The sequence below is a fragment of the Corvus moneduloides genome, chromosome 2 (genome assembly GCF_009650955.1).
Source record: "Corvus moneduloides isolate bCorMon1 chromosome 2, bCorMon1.pri, whole genome shotgun sequence".
In the NCBI taxonomy this organism is placed as follows: domain Eukaryota; kingdom Metazoa; phylum Chordata; class Aves; order Passeriformes; family Corvidae; genus Corvus; species Corvus moneduloides.
Genome location: NC_045477.1, coordinates 79,791,372 through 79,819,036, shown reverse-complemented (window position 1 = coordinate 79,819,036; position 27,665 = coordinate 79,791,372). Strand labels below are relative to the sequence as shown.

Here is a 27,665-nt window from a genome sequence, read left to right as displayed (position 1 = left end):
GTAACACTTTCCTTCTATGCCTCTGATTTCTACAACCTCTTGCCAAACTAGTCCCTGGCTTATCTCAGCCTCACTGTACTGCACGTACGACGTGTATGCACACACAGATCTGGCTGAAGACCATTCAAGAACAGCTTCATGCAGCAAGTTTCTTTTTGAGAGACTGAGAACATGTCGTGTGAAGATCAAACTTGCAACAGAAAACCCCAGGGTTACTACTATCAGTGCTTCCAGAAAACTAAGGAAACTTAGTAGGTAAGCAATAAAAAGGTGTTGATTATATTCAATGCCTACTCACTGGTGGCTGGCCTACAAGATTAATTAGTAAGAACATACCACATTATTTTAAACCAGTCTTTAGATGGTAAGGTTTTATCCATATATGACCCATTTCTAATGTGAAACAGTAAGAGGCACTAGCAAGCAGTTACCTTATCTTTACTTTCTAAAACCCTATAAGCTTTAACCAAATACTGGATGGAAGAGAAACCTTTCACAGCAATCTCAGTGGTGTCAGACACACATTTCCAGAGAACAGACCTTTATGACACCACATAAAGGTGACTTTAGCTGTGTTTTTGTGCCAAAACATAAAATGCTTTGAGGAATACAGGTGGTTATACACCCCAGGCAGCAGGGTTGAAGAAATACAATGTTGATTCAAATGTTGACTCAGCTTTTCTCATGCATTTCTACAATACACCCACATGCTTGGAAAGGCAAAAAGCCTCAGGGAAAGATTCCTTGGGATACTTAACTTTTTTTGTGATGGTAAGTAAAGTGCAGTTTGAACCCTGAAGTCCTAGTGACTCACATATATGAGCACAGCACCACAGCAAATAGACAGCTTGCATGTTCATTTGCTACTGAGATGAACTGATCTCATACTGAGATGAACTGATTGTTCAACTCTACAGCAAAAATATTATCTAAGGATAAGGACCTTTATTTAGGACATAACAAGCCATCTGCTGTTGTGAATTACAAATTAAAAAGTGACAACAAAAATAGAGGAGTTGATTTTTACAAATAAGATTTGCAAAGATCAGAAATATTTTTAACTTTCCTTTGCCTGTTTGTTGTTTTCTACAGTTGCTGAATGGTACATTGGCCATGATACATTCTTTCGTCTCTAGGTTTTAATCTCTCCTGTCCTTCCTTCTTGCCTATCTTCTGAACAATAGGTTACTTCTTTCCCAGTTTTACACATTCACAATTGTACAGCAATTTGGTTTTCTGACTATCTATGAAGCATTCTTGCCATTAAAATGTTGCCCTCAATCACATAAAAAATACATATATTTCACCTATCAGGTGTCAGCCTCTCAGCAGATGCCATCTTGCTCCATCACTAATGATAATTATACCAGAGGTCACTGTCAGAGGCACACTGTCATTTCATTGACGTGATAGAAAATGTGCATAAGAGCTCTTCATTTATGCATTACAAATTTCCTCCTAATCTCACCAGTTCCACTGTACAATTGTAAAAGGAAAGCATCAATAAATTTGTTGACTACAAAGTTAATTTCTCCTCATCAGCAGGGATTTCAGGCTGTGTATGTTCTATTGACAGTGAGTTTTTGCAGAATGTGGTATTTCACCCCTGCTATTCAGTAGGTAGCCTCATTTGGGTTCTAATTGCAGAGTATCAGTATCTGTTCAGTTTTTATCCTGAATCATACCTTTTCAGGCTCTTGTCCTTATCTGACCTTGATAAACTGATTGCATTTGTGAAGCTTACAATATGCTCTTTAGACTCCTTTTCAGATGAGCGTTGAGCAGTTGGATATAGTTGGTTAATCTTCCTGTGCCTTTGGGCAAGAAATCATCTCTGCTGAAAGCTGCTATGATGAAACTTAGAAAATGTTCAGTTCTACTGGGGGAGGAGGAAAAGGCAGGGGATGGGGGATCTTTCAATGTACTACTATTAATTTTTATTTTGTGCCATTGTTGTATCTTCCAAAGAATTTAGAGTATATTGTTCCCTTCTGAATAGCAGCTTACAGGAATATGTATGGTAGGTTCTTTACTAGATTTTTGTGTCCCGAAGGGAAAGAAACTGTAACTGGCTGCTCATAATATTTATTCAAGTTATTGCTGAAGAAAGTTCTCTGAGTGGCAACTCTAGATGATAGAAAAGATATTTGACCATGGTAAGAGCTAGCTTCCACACTTGACATAATAAATTACTGGTTTTTATCTCTGATAAATTTAGATTTGTATTTTTAAATCTATAGAAAATGCTGAAACTAGATTTTCACTGAACATCACTTTAAAGAGTGTTAATAATTCTGAGAAGAACAGGAAGGGGGATGAAGACACTAAACCTTGTGGCAGGTTTCCACCAAAATGGTAATAGATGCCAATGGAGATGGGAAACAATCCAAACATTCCAGGAAACTGTATTGTGACCAGACTGAGACACTGGAGTGGTTTGCTCTCTTCTACATGTTGGCAACACTTGTTTAGCTTGCCAATAAAAAGTATTGTCGGATGGTAAGTGAATCAAACTCTTCTTTGTGCTTCATCACTCAAGAGCTAAGACTTATGGATGACGTGTTGAATGTCTCTGTAAAACTCTTCAACCAGAGTAAGAATTATGGGCATCACCCAGGACACAGACAGCTCTCACTATGGTGCTACAAAGGTAGGTCTGTAAATTCCTAGTGAGTTTGTTACTGTGGATTCACTGGGCATCTGGGAAAAAGAACACAGATAATTTGTATTCACATCTTAGAGCACTGCGGGAAAAAAGCCTGCATCACCACCAACCAAAACGATGATGAAAAAGAACCGCTCTTTAAAAAAACACAATTCTTCAGCAGTCTCCCTGTTCAGAGTTAATGTGGAAAAAGGATTTGTAGCAGCAGAGCATAGGAGGGAGGTCCTCCTCTTCAGTAGAAGAATCTTCACAGAATGCTTTCTGTTGCTGGTTTGAAGAAACCCCACAAATATCTTAGGTATGAAGAAGAAAAAGAGGAAGAAGACAATTAGCAGAGGGCAGTGTCATACCTCTGCCATGCTGCTAGGCTTGATCTGCTACACTGGGTAAAAAACGCAGTAAGAAGGTGGTACTTGAGATAAATGAGTGATTCCTGCCATTCACAATGAAAAATGCTTCAAGGAAGAGACCCCATCACTGCCAGTGTCATCAATATCTTATTATAGCTAATTATTTTGTGTAAAAAGTCCATTATCATAATTTTAGTTGTATATACATGTGCATAATAATTAATAATGTTTGAGGGAGAAAAAAAAAAAGCCCTACACTGCAGCTGAAAACCACAGTAATATCAATTGCAAGTTGACCTTTAGCAGGTAATAGCCTGAAGCCTCCTCAGCAGGGCAGGTCCATCAGTTCCAGGCACCATGGTTTTTACTACTATTTCAGAAGCACAGCACTATTACTTACAAGCAACTACAGGTCTCGGCCTCCATCATGCTGGCTGTTACATTACTAGTGCTTGACTTTCACCAGCGACTACCCCAAAGAAGGCTGAGGCAGCTGAACTCACAGGACTAATAGAAAATGGTGGAAGATGCAGAAGGTAAACAGAGAAGTAAATGGAAAAAAGGTTTCAAGAGGAAAGGATCATTGCACAGGTTATAGCTGAGGGCCAACAATTTACAAGAGTTTGTTTCTCAAGAATATCTGATTTGTGGAAAATCAAGTGATTATATACATTAACATTTATTATGCTTTTCCCTAGACTGGTATGCTAAAAACAAATATCCCTTTGCTTTTTTTAAAATTGAATATACACGTTTTCCCTCTGAACTTCAAAACATGTCACTGTATTGGACTACAGCTGATTTTCCTCAAAATGCTTTCAAGAAATTTTTGATTAATATTTAGTTGATGATTCCTCTAATTAATTTAAATATATTTATGAATACCTGCAAATATTTTAAATAAGTGACCTTGAATACTTTTTAAGGCTGCTGGTTACCTGCTCATACACAAGGGGTAGTAGCACATGCTTTCATTGTATGTAACTATGACCTTGCTGACAAATGTATTTGATAAAACACTGACTTCTGGGGAAAAGCAGCAGGACAAGAGTAAGATGAATTATCAGCCTGCTCATCTGGCAAAATACAGTAAACATCTTCCAACCTTACATTTAAATACTAATTAAAATAAAATTTAAAAAAAACCCCCACAACACCAAAAAACCATGCTCTTGCACTCAGCAAAATACTAGAAAAATACCCAAAGTGCCTTGCCTATCCATACAGCCATCTTTTCTCTCATCAGTTGTTCTCTGCAGCTCAAAAATTTCACAGCCATATAAGGGAAACAAACTTGCAGGGAAAGCATGGAGGTCTCAGTTAGCATGAAAGCAAGATGAAAAACGAAGCATTAGAACAGCCAAAATAGATAACAAGAAGGTCTGTTGAATGTCTGGATTTCTGCTTGCTGAAAGAAGTGGAAGCTTTAATTATGATTCATGGAGTCATTAATTTTTTCTGTGCATGAAAGTTAATGGAATAATGATTTTTAATCGCTGTGAGATGATTGCTGATATGTCTAAACAAAAATAGTACTGATGATGTATAATGCATAAAGTGCATTTCAAGAAAAGGAGTCTCACTGAAATGAAAGGACACTTAAGGACTAAGTGTTCACGGATGCCTTTTACAGTTTCAGTTCAGGGCACAGGCACTCAGGACCTCAGTCTCCCAGGATCACAACCAAAGTGCAGCTGAAAGGCCACTTTTGCTTCCACCTGCTTTACATGAACATAAAAATGTGTTCCAATTCTTTTGGTGCTCTCTTTCCCATCCACAACTGCCTGAAATGTGGTGACTGTTGCAGAGCTTTCTGCCGTGGTGATGAAAACCATGTGATTAGGGGCAGCCCCTGCCTAGCTGCAGACTGCCTTTCGACTGAAGCACATGGGTGGCAATTTACCAGTGAAATTCGACTTGACTGATTCATTTCAGCAGTCATCTTGTGTTCTTTCTGTTCTCATTCAATTAAAGTCATTGTAGCTAATTAAAAAAACATGTTAGTTTTATTCGGATGTAAGACATAAAATTTTCCAAAACGAGGTATGATTAAAATATATGAGACAGCTATGGAGCTTTGTACAGAACAGCTCTACAGCCTGCTTATATTTCCTTGCACTGTAAAATATAAATCTGACTCCTCTTCTAGCTTATTTTTCATTCTCTTCTATATATATGTGGCCCATGGAGGTTTTGATATATATTACTTCTTACTGTTTGTTCCCATAGTTTTAATTCCATTCTCCCCTACCTCTGTCCTCTCCCTCCAACCCTTTTTGGTTTGCTTTATGGAGCAAAACAGGCTGCTTGACACAGTAATATTTGCCTGCTGTTTCTGGGGTTGATTAAGCTTTTATCTATTTATTTCCCTTGAGTGCCAGACCATTGTTCTTCATTTCTGATGTCCCCAGTGTAGATGCCTGTATCTGGTCAACGGAAAGTCCAAGGCATCTCATATTTTTCTGTTTGAGCCACTTACACCAGGATTGTACAGACAGCATGGGAAAGAAGAGAAAGGTTTTGCAAGCCTTCATTACAACCACTGCCCCACCCTGTGCTCAGTACTGATGCAGAATCAGTGCAACCTGCACAGGACAAGCATAACACACTGGGACCAGCTCACATCAAGGCTTGACCAGTGCAAGCAGGTTTGGCGCCTCAGAGATTGAGACAAGTATTACTGACATTACAGAAAAAAACAAAAAGCAACCCTTCTTGGTTACTTCAAGCACAGTTTTAAAATAGGCAGTAGTCAAAGACACACAAAAAAATAATCCCAATTCTTAAACTCGGTTCAGTTTCACATGAAGAGCAGAGTTGCCACTGGCACTTTCTTCCTCTTGTATATGAAGTTATGAGATTCCTTAGAATTGCCATTATGGCTCTAGAGAAATCTCACTAGCAGTGTCTGCCCTGTATTGCAATAGGTCTTCTGCTACTGATGTGCAAAGGTGCTCAGCCTGCTCTGTGACTCCTGAATTTGCTGGTGACTTACAAACCCTCACCTTTTCTGTAAACGAAGTACTTAAAGTTTAAAGGAGATAACTCATGAAAAGTTAATCACATTGTACAGTTTGTTTATTTACAGTGACCTAAAGATAATCACCGAGCAGCAATCAATGAACTATTTAATTTCCAGAGCACCTCTAAACAAAGCCTGCTAGCTCAATTCCACTAATAAAATTATAATTTTGAAATACAGCTGCTCTATCTTGTAGAATGAACTCCTAGAAAAAATTGCCCATAGAACTGAAGGTACAGCTGTTATGTCACTTAAGGTGACATGTTATTACACAATCGAGATAACTTTTAAAATATTTATTTCTTTTGAACATTTCTAAGGACAGAGATTCCACAGCCTCCCAAGAAAACCTTTTCTGGCGCTGCCCTCCATCATGGGAAAAAAATTCTAATGCAGAAGTAAAATGTACAATGTTGCAACTGGGTTTGTTGCCTTTTGCTCTCCTGTGCAACTTTAAGAAGAGTTTGGCTCCCTCCTGCAACCACCCACTGAGTACTAGCAGCCAACAAGAGAATTCCTCTCTTCTCAAGATTGAACAAACAGCAGTCTCTACATCATATCAACAAACATAGTGGGTGAAATAGACAAATAAAAAAGCTAATAAAATATTTATTTATTTTTGCACTCTTGGATTAAAAAGTGACCAGCTGGAAAACTACCGTTCTCAGTGAATAAATGACTGTGCCCAGAAAACAAATGACCATGCACATTTTCAGAATCAAGTTTGTCTTCTAAGCAAAATGCATTTCAATTTTTAATAGTGAAGAAGAAAAACTTCAAAAGTAAGTGGAAATTCTTTATTGTCTACTAATCTTGTAAACCCCATACTGCCTTAGATCGAGTCACTTTACTCCTTCTCATATGTTATGCTTTATGTGAGGACAAATTGCAATAGTAAAAAAATAAATGTTTTTTTAACTGGCATTCTACAACATTTTTGAGTAGTTTAAAGGCACTGTAAATATTTAATTTTAAACTCCTAGGTCTAGTCATTGATCATACCAGTGCTGGTCCAAAGGAGATAATGAAATTTTTAAAAAGTATTATTTATTTTTGTTTGCTTGGTTGCTTGTTTTTTTCCAGACAGAGTACCCTGTCAGGTGGTACACCTTTACTGGATACATATAAGTCAGCACTGACATGATCAAACATGAGGCTTAATAGATGGATTGATGGCCAGTTAGAAGCTTCCCAAAGGAGCACCATACACAGGCTAGGACCAATACCAGAAACAATTCTGGTATTCCCCCATGTGCCCTTTCATGAAGGAAATAAAACTTTGGTACCTCTCTCGGATTTGTATTACATCTGGTTAGGGTGCTAAATGATCTCTAGCATAAATAGTGTCTCCTCAATGGACATATTTCAACAAGAGAAGAGAAATAACTGATCAACCAAACTAAACTACAGTGCAAAGATTTCCTTTTGGGATGAACTGTGAGAAAGAAAAATAAAATACACAGATTATAGAAAACACTATCAAGACAGAAGTATAAATATCTGATTGACTGAAAAACACACAGACAGAGGTGAGCACAGGCAAAACATGAATCTAGAAAAAAAATTGTTCGGGAATTTAAGTGGAAAATTCTAAACTAAAACTTGAAAATTCTACTAAGTATTGCATACTTCATTTTGTTATCCATGAGTTAAGGTTTGCAAGTGGAAACTTGCAAATTACAGCAGCCTTTATGGAAGGTTCCTCAATCTTCACTCATACAGAAGAAGTATTATCATTATTTAGTGTTTGCACTATTTTGCTCTTTATGCATAACACATTACCTATCACACAAGTTTGTGCAAACTTCACAAGAATAAATTGTTTCATAAACAGATTCTTACAAAAGTGAAGCTATAGTTCACTGACAGGAGTTATAGAAGGCTTCCTGCTGGATTCCTTTGAAATCTGCTTGTCACTTCCACGGTCTGGATTTGTCAACCCTCCCCTTCCACTGAAAATATATCAGTTGTTACCTTGTGATTGGAGAGAGAAGGGATATTTTAGTATGGAGACTCCTACTTGTTTTAAATTATAAGATTTATTTTTTTTCTGTGTGAGAGAGTGTTAAGGACAATTCTTAAATTTTATTTTTTTTCCGAAGATTACTAGTATCCTCACTGGAGTACATTTTTCACTGTACTCCAGTGTAATTAGACCTTCCAGGTCATCAAGAGAATGCTTGTCTGTCCACAGGCATAGGAAAGAAATGATGCATGTCTTTAACACTGTCCTCTTTCTCTCCTTGCTTTTAGTGCTGCTCATTGAATGTCTGAAATGCAATGACGGCAAGGAAAAGATTGATCCTATTAACATCAAGAGAGGCAAACAGAAGAGAAAAGCTTTTCCAAACCTTTTATCAGAGTTATGATATAGAGAATGCAATGGGAGATCAACTCCAGCCCTTGCGGAACTGCATATATGAGCACCAACAGGTAGTATCTGCCTAAGTTAAAAAAACACTCAATATTTTTTATATATATATAATTATATATAGATGAGACAATGAAACAAACAAACCCAGAAGTGTTTCTCTAACTGATGTTATGCCTTCCTCTCAAAGAAGCTCTCCTTTCCATAGGTTAATTGCCTCAGAGTGTGGTGCAGCTACACCCATGCTGCTCCCAGCTCTAGAGGTCTCTGCTCCAGGACTCTTCATGCAATTCAGGCTTAACACATGCCTTTACAGTTTCTTGCCTTACTGAAAGAACCAATCCAGACAATTTACAGGGTACACACAATCCTAGAGTGCACTTACAATACACAGGAAAAGATTTTTTGACTTTAACATATGGGAAAAGTAATCACAACTCACTTATCTGGGAATGTGATGGACCATCCAAGCAGATACAATAGAATGGCTAAACTATTTAAGGCACAGATTAGGTGACACTACCACGTCCAAGACGGCAACTGAAGTGATTCTGGATTCCCTGTTCTCTCAGATTTCTTGGACTTGGTTGAATAAAAAGAGCATAGCCCCAGAATTTGGTAGCTCTGTGCACTGTAGACACTCTCTGCTGACTGATTTCTTTTTTCAAGGCACTAGAACAGAGAGAAGATGCCAATGATGATATTTGATTTGCATTTATGTTCTATATGCCTCAGTATCTTTCACCTTTTGACCCAACCGATCCATGTCTGTTAAGAAAATCCTACAGTCAGTAACGAGGACAGCCAATTCCTTTTTCTGAAAGGTCAAACTCAGAAACAAATCCAACTCCTAGTTTTTTAAAATGTTGGAATAAAACATTCCTTTCACTCGACTTCGACCCCAGAGTACATCTGATCTTGAGAGAATAACTGCAAGTTAAGACTGGTGCAAGAAACTTCCAACATTCATGATTCAGGGGATCGACAAATGGCCCCAGATAGCAATCCTCTTGTCTGAGCATCTAAAATTATTGAGAGAATCACTGATTCATTTAAATGCTGGAGTTTAAAGCTGAACTTGCATCTGCACACTTTCTCTTTTGAGGGGTTTCCTCCTTTATGGGTAGGATAGTACAAAAGATACATATTTTGCCTTGGATGTACATTTCCATGCCCTAAGGTACAGAGATCCAGGAAGGAAATGTGTGAATTAGCATTCCCCGAGATCGATGGTCTATGGACTAGGGGTAGAGAAAAAGAATCTTTGCAATAAGCAGTGTCAATGCAAGGGCCATTATCTGCAGACGCTGTATCCTCCCTTCCCTGGTACAGTTAGTGCCTATCATCACATCCAGGGCTGGTTTTAGCCTCAAGTTAGGCTACAGGTATTCTGCAGTATAACACTTACAGCATTCTTGAAGATTTTGGGTCAGCTTTTGCCTGTTTGCAGTCATAGTCTGACTTTCTTTTTTATAACTAAGCTGGCAGCAAAAGGCAAAATATACTGGGGAAAAAATACTTTACAAAATCTGTAGATAAGAAGTGTCAGAAGGAGAAATCTTATTTCCTTCAAGCATCTGATTTCAACTGAGGTAGACAAGGACAGAATACAGAATTACTGCCTTGTTTCCCAATATAAAACACACTACTTGAGGATAACCATTTGAATACAACTTGTTTCCCCTTAAGAAATTATTGTAACCTTTGAACCTTCAGAGTCTGCATACAGGCACTTGCATATGGCACTGTGTGAAACTTCACATATTGGCAAATTAGAATGCTATTTTTGGCAAGGCAGTGATATGTCAGGTTAAATCTAAAATTAAAGAAAACAGCCTTTGGTCTGTGTCTGCAGATATAATTTTCTAATGTGTGACCAAGTCAAAAATGACTCAATTTTATTGGCTTTCCAGCTCTATATTGATCTTTTAAATAAGGATATATGAAAGTAGAGCAAACCCTTATTTATATTGGTAACTCTTAATATAAGAGCAAAACTGATGTTGATTGAGACTAGAGACCAGTTGGAAAGCTTGTTTAAAAGTGTCCTTGTGGGACGCAGACCAAAGTTTCACCAGCCCTAGGGCACCACACACATACTGTACACACAGAGGCTAACGATCATATTCCTGTATGTACTTTCTGAACATCATTTATTCAGAGCTAAAAAACACTGTATCACAAAAAGTTAAATTTCAGCAGTTAACTGGCTGTATGCTTTCTGAATTCTTTTAGGAGAAGGAAGGTGGTACAGTTGCACCCACTTCTCTGAACTGATTTCAGTCCCGATTACTAAAAAATACTGGGTTTATACCAACAGTTCTAGGTATTTTTTGTGATCCCGTTCCTCATTGAGAAGCCAGAATTCCTCCAGAATGAAATATAAAGTAAATGGAGGAAACTTGAATAATTAATGACTTGAAACAGAAGTAGTCAGTGTTTTTACAAACCCCCTGGCACCAATTTTAAATAAAAGGAATGCTAATACTTGGGGGGAAAAAGAGTTTCTGAGATCCTATTAAATGTTTCAAGCCACAGATTTGAACATCTGGCTAGAAAAGCTCATATCTGAGCATGGGAGGATTAGGTTAAACAAACTAGTCTCTGGGGACTTGAACAGAGTCAGCATACTGCACACCTGAAACACAGCAAATCCTAGGAAAGAAATTCCTGGAAAAGTTCATATGCTAATAAGTGTGTGTAAAGCTGAAAATAAAACAGAAAGCCAGAAATTTACATTAAAGAGGAATGTACATCTATTATTATCAGTACATAGATGCCTGTTACTGAGTGCAACAATAGATTTCTTGCTCCTGCCACTCAGCCTTCAGACACCTCTTCCAGACAGAAATGAAAGGCCCATGGGCAGCCAGGGAAATTTGGTATACTGAGGGGAATCAGCTAGTCATGTCCAGCCTACTGAAAAAAACTGAGAGCAAACCCCATGTGACAGCAAAACTATGAGAAAACTGTAAAACAGTAAGGCTAAAAAACAACCCCCAGGAAGAAAACCTCACACTCATGAATACCTTAGTGTTCACCACTCACCACTCCCCCCTCCCCCGCCTTCTCCCCCCCCCCCCCCCCCAGAAGTTTTTACTTCCAGTCCTTTCCATCTATTTCAACCTCCTACATTTTTTTAGCTTTTTAAAATTTCCAGTACAGGAAAGTGAGTTGTCTACAAAAGTCTACAAAATATATTCTTAAAGTTTGCCTCTCTACATCTCTGTCTCCTTTCCCAAATGTCTTAAAATCCATGTCTACAACCAAGCAGTATGCTCACAAAAAGTTTATGCCTTTTGGATATACTGATTATAGGTTTCGAGGGGATTATTCTCTTCCACTTGCAGATATTATTTCTCTTCACTATTTTGAGTTTTCCCTTATTGTCTTCTGTGTTCTATGCAAAATTGAGCTAAAAGATATTGAACAACAACAAAAAATCCAAACAGAAGAGCAATTGCTCTGGAATACTTCCATCAAAAATATGAAAACCAAAATCGAAGAAACAAAAACAAGAAGAAAACCTCTTTCCCTTCAAAAATTAATTTACAATTATGTGCTGTATTGGCACCATGAGAATACAGAGAAAGATGTGGCCCACCCAAGCTTTATACTGAATTATTCTTTAGGGCAGCAAAAGTGGTAACTTTTGCATTGAAATGAATTCCAATCAGTCCTGTGGAATAAAGCCTTAAGGTTACAGATGTAAATTGTTTGCAATAAACTAGTACATCTCTCCCAGCCTTTTTATTGTAGATATTGCTGATTGATTTGCTGTATTAAAGTGCAGCAGAGATTGTTGTGATATGAATTAATATTAACTGGTGAATAACATATATATAGATGTGTCACAACCCATTTAAGCCACTGGAAACCCCTCCCCTTTAGTTAGATCTGGAGATCTCCAAACATGTTATTTTAAATGAGAAAGTGACAAGCCCTGTACAGAATGAACACCCGAATGTATTTAATGTCATTTTAATGGCTTCCGTTTACTTTTTTTCTTCAACAAATGTCAAGTTCATTTGACGATGGTCTCAGCTATTGTCAAAAGTCCATCTTTTGTGCTCAAAGTTACTAATAAAATGTTAATCAGGCTTATTTCTTGCCCTGCACTATTAGCTATTGCTTCAAAGCAAAGCTTCTAAGATTTAAAGACAGGTTTTGTACAGTCAAGACCTGCCTGTGGCATTAGAAATTACAGTCACTTTTTCTTCTTACTTTTCTCAGATTGCTTATTCCATCAGGAGTAATTTACTCTAATTAGAGTCTGTGTGTTCTAAAACTGTTTCTCGAGGACAAGTTAAACGATATTGTCTCACTAGTTGCTATGCCCCTATCAACATCATAAGCAAACTTTAAACCTGAATAAATTAAACCTAGAACACAGCATTTGTCAGACTGCATCAGACAACTGGTCTATCACAGTGCCCTGGCTGCCACTGGCAATGATCAAATGCTTCATGCTCTTGAGCAAGATGAAGTATGCCTGGTGTACCCAAGGCAATATTCTTCGGAGGAGAGCGAAAATTCCTTCCTGGCCTCCGTAGGTGATGGATTATTTCCCTGAAGCTTAAGATTTTATTATGACTTTGCTTTTGCTTCTTTAACGAAAGAAGTAATAGATACCAAGTCAGAAATTCTTATATGTAAAATCAGACACATGCTCTTTATTCAACCTGATTCTTCTTTCCTGATGTGGAAACAAGTGTTGCGAAGTGGCTCATGCATAAATTCACAGCAATCAAAACCACTCATATCAATGAGTGCGGGATCTGAGGACAGTCCGCAGCAAACTGTCATCGTGCCTTCTTCTGTAGCCTTCAGCGTGTCCTCGTCAAGTTTACCAAAGGTTCCTTGTTCTTTTGGTAGGGTAACAGGCTCACTTCCCACTCAAGAATATAGATGATTCAATTTTTTCCCTGTCATTTTCCATAGCTCTGACTGCTTTTATTATGTGAGGAGATTTTTTGTTTATTTGATTTTTAGTCTTTTTTTTGGATTTTTGTTTTTTTAATTTTTTTTTTTAGGCATACAACAACTCCTCATTAGACTAAGGCATTCCTGGGTGGTACTGTTTATTTTATACACATCTTTGCAAGACAATTGTTTCAGTCACAGCACCATTTGCCTTAAAATCATAGGATCAAAGTGATAAGATATAATGAAGCAAGAGAGTAACATTCACAATGTCATCGTTATGACTTTATGGCTTCCTGTCTTTTTTTAAATTTATTTTCTTGTTTGAGAAAATCCTCTATGGGTTATTTTTTCCTAAACTGTCACAAACAGCACAAGTAATGTCAAGCAGAAAATTCCCACAAGAAAACTTTTCCTTAGAAAAGCCATTCTCTCTATCCTCCTTTCATGGCTTCTCATTTTTCAGATTAAAAAAAACCAAACCCAAACCCCACATAACAAACCCACAAAAGATCAGTTATTTCAGTCATTTTCACCTATGAACATTATACTCGGTTGAATTTCATAGGCATCATGCTGCTCAGGGCCAGGGTGTCTGCATCTGCAGAGCTCTGGATTTTAATTGCCAAATCATGCTAATTAAGTAAAAAACCTTAAAGACTGTTATTAGTAAATATCCAGCTCATTGCCTACTCTCTCATCCAGATCATTAGCCTATATGTAATGTTGCACTGACCTAACCCACATCATTGTTTTTCTCCAAAACCAAACTTCAAAACTGCCTTGTTCTCCTTCCTTTCACTTAAATATCCTTCTGTCTTAAGAAACAATTTATTATCTTTATTTTTTTAATCTTCCTTTGTACCAACAGTGCTTTACAACAGGTTTTATAGTCTTATTTTAAATGCTAATCAAAAGCAATTATATTTTTGATCCCACCTTTATTTTTTCTTTTAAGTAGAGACTGAAAAACACATGATCCCTTTAACCAAATTAAAAGCAATGTTTTGCTCATAAACTTAGCACAGTATTACACTAAATTTCTAAAATTTCAGTTAGTGTCCAACGATCAAAACAGAAACAATGTCTTTTACTCTTCAGTTTTGCCTCATACCTTGAGCTGCTTAAATACTGACTTTCATGTCAGGGTTTGTATTTCTGATCTGCTTTTCAGGTGAAGTTGCTTAAATCCGAACTGGGGAAAAGAACACTTTTAAAAGAAAACTTCTTTTAAAATAAGAGCTGTCACTCCCCTATTTTTGCTCAATTAATGCATGTAAAAGTAGGAGGTTTAAACATTTGGTTAAGAAAAGGAGAAACAGCTTTTAAAGACCTAAATATCTCAATAATAGTTGCAATCATTCCACATAAGAGCGGTGCAATTATGACTGGTCCAAAAAAGAGGGTGGCAGTGGAAAGGCCATCAATGGGGTATTTATAAAGAAGAAAATATTCCAGAATGAAATAGTACTACACTGAAACAGTTGCAATGCTCCATAAAATTGCTGGAATTGAGCAACATATTAAGAATGCCACGTATCTCTTTTTCTTATGACAAGAAAATACATCTAACTTTGAAGGATAATGGCATCTTTTATGGCACATCCTTGGTGCACACAGTTGCATCACCTTCAAGAGTGCACAAATTCACTTTTAAAAGTTTCTGCAGGGCCTTGAAAAACAGATTACACATTCAGTGCACCCGTTGTAGCTCTGAGAGGGGCAAACAAATAATTTGTAGTGTTACTGGATGAGGCTAGAACAATCTGAACTTACGCAGGTGCTACAATTTGCATTAAAAAAATCTCAAAACAGATGTTAGGGCGTTTCTCAGCATATACAGAATGCAAAGCATTACACACATTTAGGCTTTCTCTTACATGAATAACTTTGCTCATATACATTGGAATATGTCATCTGAATTACCATGTTCACAAGCAATTTGTAGGATGTAAGTTTACGGAGAGAATCCCTGCATTGATAAGACATTCAGCCCGTAAGTTTTTCCTAAACTCCACTTTTGGGGACTCAGATTTCAAGAAAGCAACCCCAAAACAGACACACTATGCATTTTAAATAAAAATAAACATATTGTGGGTGATAGATATATTTCTGAGCATGTCAAGTTTGCAAGCATGGAGCTCAGGCAGTAAATTTTCCCTAATGCCAAATATTTTCTTATGTTTGAATGAATATGACAAGAAAAAAAAAATGCCATGCAGAAAACACTCAGTCTAGCAGTTATCCTTGAAAATCACAAGGACCTTCAGGCAAGATGCAGGAGACCATCTTAAAAGCATTGTCTGTCCTTGGTGACCCCAGGACCGTGTTACTACGTCTTTCCCTTGGTTAGAAAGCATAGTGATTCCACACACTCTGCAGTATAACACACTCTTTAATAAGGAATGAACTTAGTAGTGGTGTGAATAACAAAACACAGCAACAAAGACAAAATTCACAAATCCAGTTTTGCAAAGTTTTAGGACACCTAAAGTTTTGAAAATACTTAGTTTTTAAAAAACCCTGTCAGTGAAGCATTTAGCATGTTTGAGTGTAATTTAGCTCTCTTGTTATCTCTGGTTATTAGCTTGATGGAAAGCTGATGTATGTTAGCATTTAACAGTTTGGTAGTTCATGCTGTAGCACTGAACCACAGAGGACATTAATTCACATGGTGACTTTTGGAGCCAGACTATAAAACCTCATAAATATTATATATTCCATTATTTGCTTCTTATAAAGGGGATTACCATATGAAAACCCAAATATTGGCTGCATGTAGGAAAAAGGAATCAGAGTATGCAAAAGACAAAAGTTTGTAAATTTGGGAGGCTAAAGAAGGAAGAACACAAAAAGGTGATATTTCATGATTTGCTGAAGGTGATTCATACCCAGGCAGAAAGAAAGAGCCCTGACTCGGTGGACGATTCCCATTGTATCTTTTGTACAGGCATAAGCTGATGTGACTGCATGACCACAGAGCTACTCCTCCTGAAAAGCAGCCCTGAGGGAAAGCTGGGTTTCCAAGTGGGACTGCTCCCCACCTTGGCATGCAGCAAAGTGTCAGCAGTGCTAACATGGGGCCGCAGGCTCTGAGCTGGCACTGATGAGTTCAGCCAGCCCTGAAGTGCATGGTGAGCACTGGTTCTCACTGAGGCGGCACACCCCTGCTTGCTGGGAGAGGCTGTACTCATGTAGGTGAAGGAAAGCAATGCATGCATGCAGTTCTTTCTGTAGCTTTGTTATTGATTTAGGCAGTACTTGCCTCTAACAACTGCCTGGATGTTTAATGCTTGCAGCTGCAAACAGAATAACCCTCTTTCCACACAAAATTCACACCCTCCAGAAGACATACTGTCATTAAACTAGGAAGATTCTGTAAAAGTTGAATAAATCAATCTGCAAGTTACCTTCCTGTTTGAGTGGACCATCTCTCTAAATGTTACCCAATCACCTAGCTATTAATTCAGGGGTGAACTGAGCCTTAGGACTTCAATCTCAAATAATATACTTCAGAATAACTACAGGCAAGGTGTGTATGTGAGTGTGTGTGCATATCAGTGCACTAATGTCTGTCTCTGTATATCTTTCAATTAAAAAATAGCTCATGTTCCACTCTTTGATGATTAATCTCAAATCTAAGAAATAAGCAACAGTACATGAGTTATTTTAAAGTAGAATAGATCAGTCTCATCCTTCATTTGGCCCAAATTCCACTAGTGACTCCTAGAACCACTACTTTAAGGACATTTTTTTTTTTTATATGTTCATTTAAGTATATTTCTTTTTCTTACCATTTCAGGCATCACTGAGGGTATTTGACTGTCCTTTCCTGAGCTGTTCAGAGAGCATCATTATCCTCTCCTATGAGATAATTCCCTGCTTAGCTGACTGTATCACCTTCAAAACTTTATTTGAGAACTTACCTAATTAGCCTTTGAACCACTAATTGGATATTATCTGCAGATCTCTTTGCTTTTTCTTGCACAGAAGGTTTTGTTCCTTTCATCATGGGAACACAGAAATTGCCATCCTGGGACAAAACAATGGGTCACATAGTCTCATATCCTCTCTCTTACCAGAGCAAAGACAAGACCTCTCAAGCAGGTGTTCAGCACCCCGAGCCTGCTCCTGTCATTATCTCTTCTGTAAGGCTTTCACTGAAATAAAAGGCACATAACACTTCCCCTTTGGCTGCAGGTGTGCATTGAACAGATGTTTTCATTGAACTGTCCATGGTGACACTTTATTTTTTTTCCCTGAGAGATTACAGCTAATTCAGAACTTAATCGCATGTGCAAATAGTGTAGATGTCATTGCCAAACAGCTTATATCTACTGATTTGGGTACTGTGCCCCTTAATGCTGCTAATTACAAGTTGGCTATGCGGGCATGCATCTTGTGAAAGATGCAAATCTAAGTTCTGAACTTTTTCCCAGCCAAGATATCTTTTTTTGATTTCAATGCAAAACTTGCACTTTTTAGGCTTAAAAGAAAGCATAATTATTTTATCATAACAGCCTGATAAATTGTGCTTTATTTTAAAAAAGAACATCTCTCATATTTCTTCAAAGATGGACCATAAGAAAGGACAAATCATCCTCTTTGAAACATTTCAAAAGCTTGATTCCCAGTATTGCCAACCTTATCCATTTAAACTTTTTGAACTAGGCTCCAGAGACTCACAACCCACATAAAAAAAACCCCCAAGACTTTTAACAAGAATTCAACCATAAGACATGCTGAAATAGTGAGTGGATGGCCTTATTTATCCACCTTCAGATATTTAAAAGTCTGAGTTTTCCCTCTGAAAAGATAAAACTAAAGAGTAAGAGTCAAGGACAGCTCTTTATTTCAGTAATAAAATGAAGGGAAAGAAGAAAGAGGAGTACCCCTGGAACATTGATCCCCATAATTCAAGATGTGTACAGACTGGAGAAGGTCCAAAGAAGGGCCATGAAGATCATCAAAGCACTGGAGAACTTCCTCTATGAAGGAAGACTGAAGGAGTTAGGCCTTTTCTCCATGGAGAACAGAAATACAAGTCAGGATCTCATAAAAGTCTTCCAGTATTAAAGGACAGACACAAAGAGGGCAGAGGCTCTCTCTTCACAAGGAGCCACCTGGAGAACATATGGGACAATAGGCAGAAGTTGCACCAGGAGAAGTTTCATCTTGACATAAAAAGGAAATTTTTACAGTGAGAAGACTCAGTCAATGGAACAACCTCGACAGAGATATGGTGGAGGCCCCATTGATGAAGGTTTTCAAGATGTGATTGCACAAGGTGCTAATTAACTCCATCTAGGCTCCCTTTCTCACATATTTCTGGACCAAATGATCTACTGGGGGTCCTTTCAGCATGGGCTTTTCTTGATTGATCCCAGAATTCTAGGAAACAGTAATGGAAAAGAGAGAAAAAATACAGAGGAAGAAAGAAAAAAAGGGGGGAAGAGCAACACTTTTTTCAAACAACAGCACAATGTGGAGCACTGCAACAGGCTCTACTCAGATAAATAAAGTCCTCCACAGTGCCTCCTCCATGCAAATGGTGAAATGACTGCTACCAGTGCTTGGGCTTAATTTGAACTCTGGATAAAATAAAATTTGAACACCTTCTGGTTGCCAGGGCTGAATAATTCCAGAGACCTTGACGTAGTTTCTGTAGGTCATTATGCTAATTTAAATTCACAATGCTTTCATCTCTGCTTTGAATGTAAAGTACCTCACACACATCTGTGCTGCATTTCCTTTTCTATGCTTTCAATAGGTAGTTTCAGTTATTTCCCTCTCAAGTACCTCACAATTCATTCTCTTCTTGACTACCATTTTGTTCTCAAAAGAATGCTGAGCTACCCTAGTTTAAGATTATAAAGAAGCTGCAGTACTAAATTTACTGACCTAAGTAACTAAAGTGGTACCTTTTGGCTTAAACTGAATTTTTTTCCATTTATGACGTGGGAAATGAAGTTAATACAAAATAAATTACTTTTATCCTAGGATAAAACTTTTCTATGTTTCAGCTGTCATTATCACTCCATGTGCATGTGTGCGTACTCTTGATCCCTAGCATATACAAAACTATATGATTTGATTTGACTAAAGGTCAATTCAGCTCAGCTGATCCACCAAGTGGGCAAAAAGTATCTTAACTGCTGAAACTTCAGCCAAAATACAAAACCTTTTGTATGTGGTCTATGTGGTCTTCTTCACTTCTCACATGCTCTTCTTATGCAATGTGCTTCTGCATAAAGTCATTCCTACACCAGTAGGAGAACATGAGACAGTGAGGGTTCTGATGATGGTGTTTCAGGTCGGTCATCCTGGGACCCAAATAACCCTGTCTAATCCTCAGTCCCTGTTGCAGTGTTCTGGTACGACAACATGAGAATCACTGTTCTCTCTAGCGTGGAAATCCTTGTGGAGCTTTATTTTCCCTGCCCCACTGGGCTGTGCTCATGGCCTTTAACTATGTCTGAACCATAAGACATGCTTCAAATTTTAAGTATGCGGCTTAAGCTAGCCTGAACACGAAATACAGTTCCATACACTCAATAACAGAAACGTAAGTCCCAAAAAACCTCCAGAGTAAAAGTATGTTGAAAATAGGGTAGAAAACTGGGCAGAGGAACAATTGGGTTTGGTTCTCAGAGCTCCTAAGAAACCACCCTTTCATTAACAGAATCCTGAAAAACAAGTGAAGAAATACCCTCAGGAGCCACATTTTTTCTTCAGAGAAGAGATGACAAATGTGAAGAAAACAGAATAAGAAAAATGGAGAAAAGCATGTCTGAGCTATTTGAACAGCCAAGAAAGAGAAATGGCATAGAGAAAGTCCAGTGAAAAAGGAATCGAAACCAAATGAAGACTAGAAATTACCATTGCAGAAGTGAAGATTTGAAATAGCTTTCAATAAAACTTTATCTTTTATCTTCCCTTTCCCTTGCTTTCTTTTACTTTCACTCTTGCTTTTTTTTTTTTATAACTTTATTCTCCCTTTTCTTTTTTTACTTATATTTTTTCTCCAAATTCCTTTCTCACACCATTGCATTTCATAACACCATGTGTTGATTTCAGATACATATTCCTTCGCTACACTACTTACTGGTTCCCACACTGTGTTCCCAGTGAACAGTGAGATATTTCTCTATGAAGCCTAATGAGAAAACAAAAATGCAAAATGACATAATATTATGCTACTTGCAACCTCTTATGCCACTGAATAAGGACAGGCTAGGCATACAAATTATTTTTTAGAGGGCCCTTAAAAAAATGCTTATCTACTTTTTTCTTCCAACTGTTGGTTTTTATCCATTTAGAGTAATTCCCCAGAGTACATATAGCAGTCATACATACCCAGCAAATAAACCAGCTTTGAAAACAGTCCCAGATACAATTTCCTATAAGCATTATTTGGATTGTCAAACCTTTCCCTATGAATTGTTTTCGAATACTCCACTTCCATGGACTAACAATGTCTTCCATCAGTTTTGGCTATACAAATAAAAGATGCCTACTTTCCCCACAACCAAAAACATAACTCTGTCATCATGATCGCCTCACTTTGTGGAATTCTGTCAATAAGTAGATACATGTTTTCCATTACATTATTCTTTCAAGTACTGCAGTTGAACTATTGCCTTTAAAAGTTTTCATAAGCATTTGCTTCAATTCCTGAAAGAAAGCAAGCTATACTTTAATGCCTCTATTCTCAAATGGTCTCCATAGTAACATATATTACCTTAATTCTCATTATGAATAATTTTATTTACAATTTACAAAACTGCAGTCCTTAGAGGAGGTTTTTCGTTAAAATATACAGGTTAACAAAAATAGAATATATTTGGTCAACCGAACATCAGTGTTTTTTGAAGCTCTGTTATGCAAACAAGATTAACCTTTTATTTTTCAGTTTTGAAGAATATATTTTTCTGTAAGCACTCTAGCTTTAATTTTTACTTATGTGCGCAAAGTTTTGAGCAGAATTGTTTCAAAACCTACCATAATTTTTGAAGGAATGCTAAAGATTTTAAGATGGCTGCCACCTGTGTCATATGAAATACCTAACCATTTGGATGTTCCATTTTTTAAAACAACTAATAACACTAGAACACTATATGTACACGTGTGTGGTCCCAGCAACTAAAATTCCTCATGCTTTCTGATATTAGAATATAGGAAAACAATTTTGCTTAGGATAATCTGAATAGATTCAATTACAATTTACTTCAGAAGACTACATACTTTCCTACAGTTTTATGGTAGTCTTGCAAGAAAAAATTCCCATAATTGAAAGAATAATTTCTTGGTTTACTTCTGTGACATGAAACCATTGTGACCTTTCCCCTACTTAAAGGAAGAAAGAAGATGATGTGCACATGTCCTACAACTGCCTCACAGCAAGGTGGAAGGGAAAATTGCTGGAAACATGATAAAACGCAAAGACACATCTTGTGGGTCAGTCATGAGGCAAAATAATTTCATTTTAACACTTTAACAGAGGTAACTCAGATTTATGACATCCTTTGAAAAGGATATTGAAAAAACTCATTACAAAACCAGACGATAATGCAAGTCTCCTTGTATTCCTAAAACTTGGTTCCTAATTTGAGCAATATAACCCTCCCCCCCCCCCAAAAAAAAAAAAAAAACCAAACAAAGACATCTGCAACAGACTACAAAATGTGCTTTAATTATGTCCCGGTCACATTAATGTTGAGTTGTTTTAAGGCCATATTTCAACTGACTGAAAACTTGAGAATCAATTAAAGGAATGAACACATAGAAATGCCATGATGTTTAACATGCATCTATTCCACCACCATATGGAAAAGCACCTTTCATGGAGTTTTGAGGGGCTGTACCCTCCTATCAACTATCTTTTGGTCTGCCTTGCCTTTCCCAGTACCAGTATTGCTCAAAGCTGGTATTCAGTGAACATGAAAGGAAATTCGTTTGTCTGCAGGAACCCAGGAAATGGTTGCCTCTTTTTGTGTGTTACTTACTGGAAACAGAAGCTCCTTCCCTAACTCATCCCCATCTGCCCCTATTGTTCTTAAGTTATTTATAAATAAGGTGAGAAGTACTTCATCAAAGCACTTAATATTAGAGCTTACTTGCATGTAGAATACACAGTACTGAATGAGGTGCAGAAAACATTACTCAGTACAAAAAATATGCTATGGCAATTATGGTGTCATCCTCAGAATCTGACAAATTGCCTGGTGTATGAAATGTTTAGACATTGGTGGCTTACTTGGGATTCAAGTGAGTGGCAATAAAATCACAGGGTCTCCAAGACAAGGTTTGAATTTTGATTTGATTGCAGAAATTTCTGGCAGGAAACTTTTCAAGCTGCAGTTGATTTCCTTAGCTAAAATTTGGCTTGTAAACAAAGAGAAGATTTTGCCATTTATTCCATTCCATATTTTTGGATTTCTGTGCCATCTCCCTGATGATAACTTCTCTTTTTTCTTCACTCACAAACTGCTCATTTCTGCAGTGGCACCTGGGATGGATGGCAGACTAACAAGAGAAACACAAATGCTAGAAGGAAAGAAAACCACAAAGCCTGTTGCAAAGTAATGGTGCACAGCATTTCTTGTGTCTGGACATCTTTAAAGAGAACTCACATCCTCAACTGTAATTTTTACTCCAAGATGATTCATTTTTCTTTGAAACTATGAAACAGGCCAATCCATTGCTGTGGTTGTATATGGTGAACTTATTTCCTATTATAACTGTAATAAAATAGACAGAATTTGAAGCTGAACAGTGTGAAGAGTGCTCAGAGTCCATGCATGCCCCTCACATCAGTACTCAAGCACACCTAGGATGCTTACTTTTTCTACAATGTCCCTTAGTGATCCTGGAGCCATCTTTAGATGGGATTTATGGGATGCAAGGTAACTTCAGAACTTTCTTTCCCAAATCCTGTTCAAGAGCTTCTCAAACATTTTCCATTTTGAATCAAAGTAATAAACTATTTAGCACAGTATTAAACCAGCGAACTTAAGGACCTTGTTTAATTCTGCTAATGGGAATAACAGTATCCACAAAGTACTCCCTGGAATGAGCCTTCTTGGAGTTGGACTTCATTGCAGAACCAAAATACTCTGTCACTAGTGAAAGATGACTTTCATTGTTGTTTTTTTGGTTTTTTTAATGAAATGTGAAGAGGAATCTTGTCTTAGTTTTAGGAGAGTAAACTGATATTCTGCCTAGGGATAAATATTCTTTCTCTTTTTGTTTATGGCATCTGAATGGAACTAAGAATCTGGTACTCAGGCAATCCACCATCCTCCTTTTTTTTTTAAGTAGTTTTCCTCAAATTTCATGGTTTTAGTCACCTACTCCACATGAAGAGATAATAGGTTTTCATAGGGCAGAGGAACGATTAGCTTTTAGTTGAGTGGTAAAAGGACAAGAATCATCCTTTTGCATTTTTTAAATAGTAACTGCAAATTTAATTTGGGATGTGGTAGTTTTGATCTTTCTTCCTTTCTTAGAAAATATATTAGGCAAAACAAAATGTTTGCATAGGCATCTAGAAATGTTCTTCACTCCCAAGAAATGTACACAAAAAATGCTAACAGTTAAAAAAAAAAAAAAAAAAAAAAAAAAAACTATGGAGAATGCATCTCAGTCTGATCTATATGCAGCAATCCACTCTAGTCTCAATCCAGAAAACAATTAATTTTTGCATTATCTTATTGAAATCACTAAGACAGTGTTGGCTCTTACTGTTAGACTTCTATTAACATTTTATTGGCTCAGGGCCATTAAGAGTTTCTTTAATATGAACGTTTATGCCACCCAGTCACAAAAACCTGCCAGCATCATTGCAAGTACCACAATACCCACTGAGCAGTGACTGCCTTTGGTTCACTTAAACCGAAGAACATTCACAAAAATACTCACTAAAAGTAACAGAATTGCAAAACCCCCATTTGTTGCCAAACAAAAAATTGAGACAGGAAATTTACAAATGACAGCACTTTTGCACTGTCAACCAAAAAAACAAGCTCTGCCAGCCTGAGATGTGCAAGGAAGTCATCTTTTCAGTTGGACACTGAGGTGTCAAAATGATGGTCAGAAATTTTCTGCTAAATTCCAAGGAGAGAAGGATTTTCAAGCATGAGAGAAAAGCCTGAGTGTCACAGGCAATCAGGTTTCTCATGAACAGACAAAACATAGGCTTTACCTTACAGTTTTATCACACTTTCCTGTGCCTTTGGGATTATGTAATGTTAGCACAGTTTTATAAAAGACCCAGTGGGATGTTTGGTTCTTTTCATTTCACTGGGGAACCACAGTGCTGGAAGAGAGAATGTGATTAGTGGAAATTCATATCTTTATTCCTGTTGAGTGACCTGGGCTTTTTGCCTTAATGTGATTTTGAATTAATATCTTTCAGGGAGTGCAGACAGGAAAGAAAGTCTTTTTCTGGATTAAAAGAATAGATATTAAAGATGAAATGAGGAAGAGCTGAATGACGATGTAGACTGGGAATATGCTAACAATCATGCTGTCCTTTTCTTCTTTTAGAAAGGTTACAAACAGGACAACATGAAAAATACTGGATGTGTTGAAGTAGAGCAATGAATAATGTTGTGACTTATCCTTCACAAGGTTAGTTCTCTCATGATATTTGAGAGCAAGGCATGTTTGGGGACATCCATAAAATGATTTAATGGTCTCAGTTCAATGAATCAGCTTCTTTTGTTTCACAAAAAAATACAGGTGCAGATTGCTGCAGACTTGAAGTTGTTGTGAAGTTGAATGACCAGCAGGTTATGGGTCATTAAGCTGCACTTTAGACATTGTGTTTTCCAAGTGTAGAAAAGAAACATCAAACCACGACTAGATACATGTGTTAGCAAATGTGGTGACACTGACTCTACAGAAACTTTTGTGGATAAGCAAATGGCTTCATCTTATACTGCTGTCAGTCTAACACTCTGTCAGAAGTGGTACATTTCACTCAGGGAATGTTAGCAGAAAGCTGACTCAATCTGTAACCTTAAATGATGCAATTCAGTTCCAGTGAGGGAGAAAAGAATGCTCCTGAGTAACAACACAAGGGATTTTGAGAAACAAACGCCACGCTGCAGCCCTACCTGAGTGCTGCCCTCCAGACCTGATGCCAGTAGGTACTAATGGGAATTTCTAAAGCACCAGTCCAGTGCACTATCCATCAGCACAGCAAAACACAACTTCTTCACTGCAGCTGACAGAAAGCGAAAAAAAGTGTGCTTTCCAACCCACATCCTTCCAGATTTCCTAAATTATAGCAATTTCAGACACCCTGTAGATATTTTCTGGAACACAAGTCCCACCAGGTTTGTACAAGTTCTTTCACGGACTGCTAAGCACATGTTTTTCTGGCACCTATTCCAGGTGACATTGCCAAATGGGAGCCCTGTTATTTCATGTACCGCCTGCAACTATCTCACAAGGTACATGGTAACCCATGCACTGCACTTTGCTTCCCAAAGGGTGTTATTCACAGTTATAAAGTTTCTTCCTGAGAGATTATATTTCAACCAGAGTATCAATTCCTATAACTGTTGAGTTATTTAAAACTATAATCCTCCATGGCTGACAAACATACAGGTGTTAATCTTAATAAAGATTGATCACATGGTTAATTATCAGTTGCAACTTTACTATGTCATGTATTACAGTAACAGCAATACCAGCCATTTTATTTTGTGATTCTCTCCTGAAATTACTAATACCATAAGTTAATGATTTGATAAAGTTCAGATTGCTGATATAATCAGAACACAGCTGGTCTCGTAATGATTGCTATAGAGATGTCTGTAAGTAGACTATCTAATTAAGTATTAGCATATCTATTGCAATATCCATCATTATGCTCTAATGCTGTCCTTCCCAAACACCCATTTTGGGACTCCTTGTTAATATAATTTGCTCTGGACCTCACCTGCAAAATGAAATATATTGACACTTACCTAGCAGGAATCCCAGTGGAGAATTTGCAGGTTCTCCTGGTACCACCACATGGGGAAAAACTGGCAGTAGGCTAACTGGACAGCAGGGGCTCCACTGCAGGTGCTCCCACTGATGCCTTGACAGCCAGGAGCCTTCAGCAATCATTCAGCAATTGTGGGTCAGTTCCTCCAAAATCAGGCTCATTTTTATTCAACAGCTTTTTATGTTTTACATTTGGGTAAAACGCTGATGACTTTGGGTTCTTCCTCTTTGAGTTTTAGAATCTCTGGGTCTTAGAGCAGCCACAATTTGTGGTTTGGGGTTATTTCCTCCTCACCTCCCCCCATTAACTACAAGGGTTAAAAACATATTCTCAGGTGAAAGCTAGTATTCTGATACATAGGTCAACAAACAGTGGATTTTTAGAAAACACACCAAGGTCATAAAAGGGCACACAGAGGAGTAAAATATAATTCAGATCACTACAGGAACAAAAATATCAACAAATATTTTTTCAAATACATTAATGGCAAAAGGCAATGTAGAAATAACATCAGGCCAATACAGGATGAGGTGTCCTTGCAAATAGGGACAGAGGCAAGGCAGAGGTGTTTAGAGTGTTCTACGCCTCCATGTTCACACTGATGACAGAGGCAGGTCTCAGTGCTCTGAGCTGGATGACCATGACTGCAAGAAAGATAAACTCTCAGCTGTTCCTGAACTTATGTGGTATTTACTGCTCCAGCTGGATCCCTAAAAATCTATGGGGTCTGATGGGATTCATTGGAGAATCCTCAAAGAGCTGGCTGATATTGCAAAGTCTTTCTTGATGATTTTTGAGCAGTCTTGGGAATCCAGAGAGGTCCCAGCTGACTGGAAGCTGGTGAACGTTGTCCCAGTTTTCAAGAAGGGTAAGAAGGAGGACCCTGGAAACTACAAGTGAGATGTGAGTCCCACTTCAGTGCCCAGGAAAATCATAGAAAAAATTATTCTGGGAGGTATTGAAAAACACCTGGAAGACAATGAAGTCTTTGGTCACAGCCGGAGCGGCTTCTTCTTTGTTGAACGTGACTTCCTTCTAAGACAGGATAATCCACTTAACTGATCAAGGGAAGCAGTAAACAATCTTCCTGGACTTCAGCAAAGCTTTTGATACTGTCTCTCACAGGATTCTTCTGGACAAAATGTCCAGCACACAGCTAGATAAACACACCATGAGATCAGTGGACAGCTGGCTCACAGGCACAAAGGGTTACCATGAATGGGGTGACATCGGACTGGTGACCTGTCACTAGTCTGTCACTAGTGGGGTTCCTCAGGGCTCCATCTTAGGCCCCATGCTCTTCAACATATTGAGTAATGACCTGGGTGCAGGAC

General features: G+C 37.8%; 1 protein-coding gene across 1 annotated transcript in view; it reads right to left on the bottom strand.

The window, feature by feature from the left end:
• The window catches only part of GPC6 (glypican 6), a 1,044,338-nt gene that overhangs the window by 275,794 nt on the left and 740,879 nt on the right, over window positions 1-27,665 (bottom strand). The window lies entirely within an intron of this gene.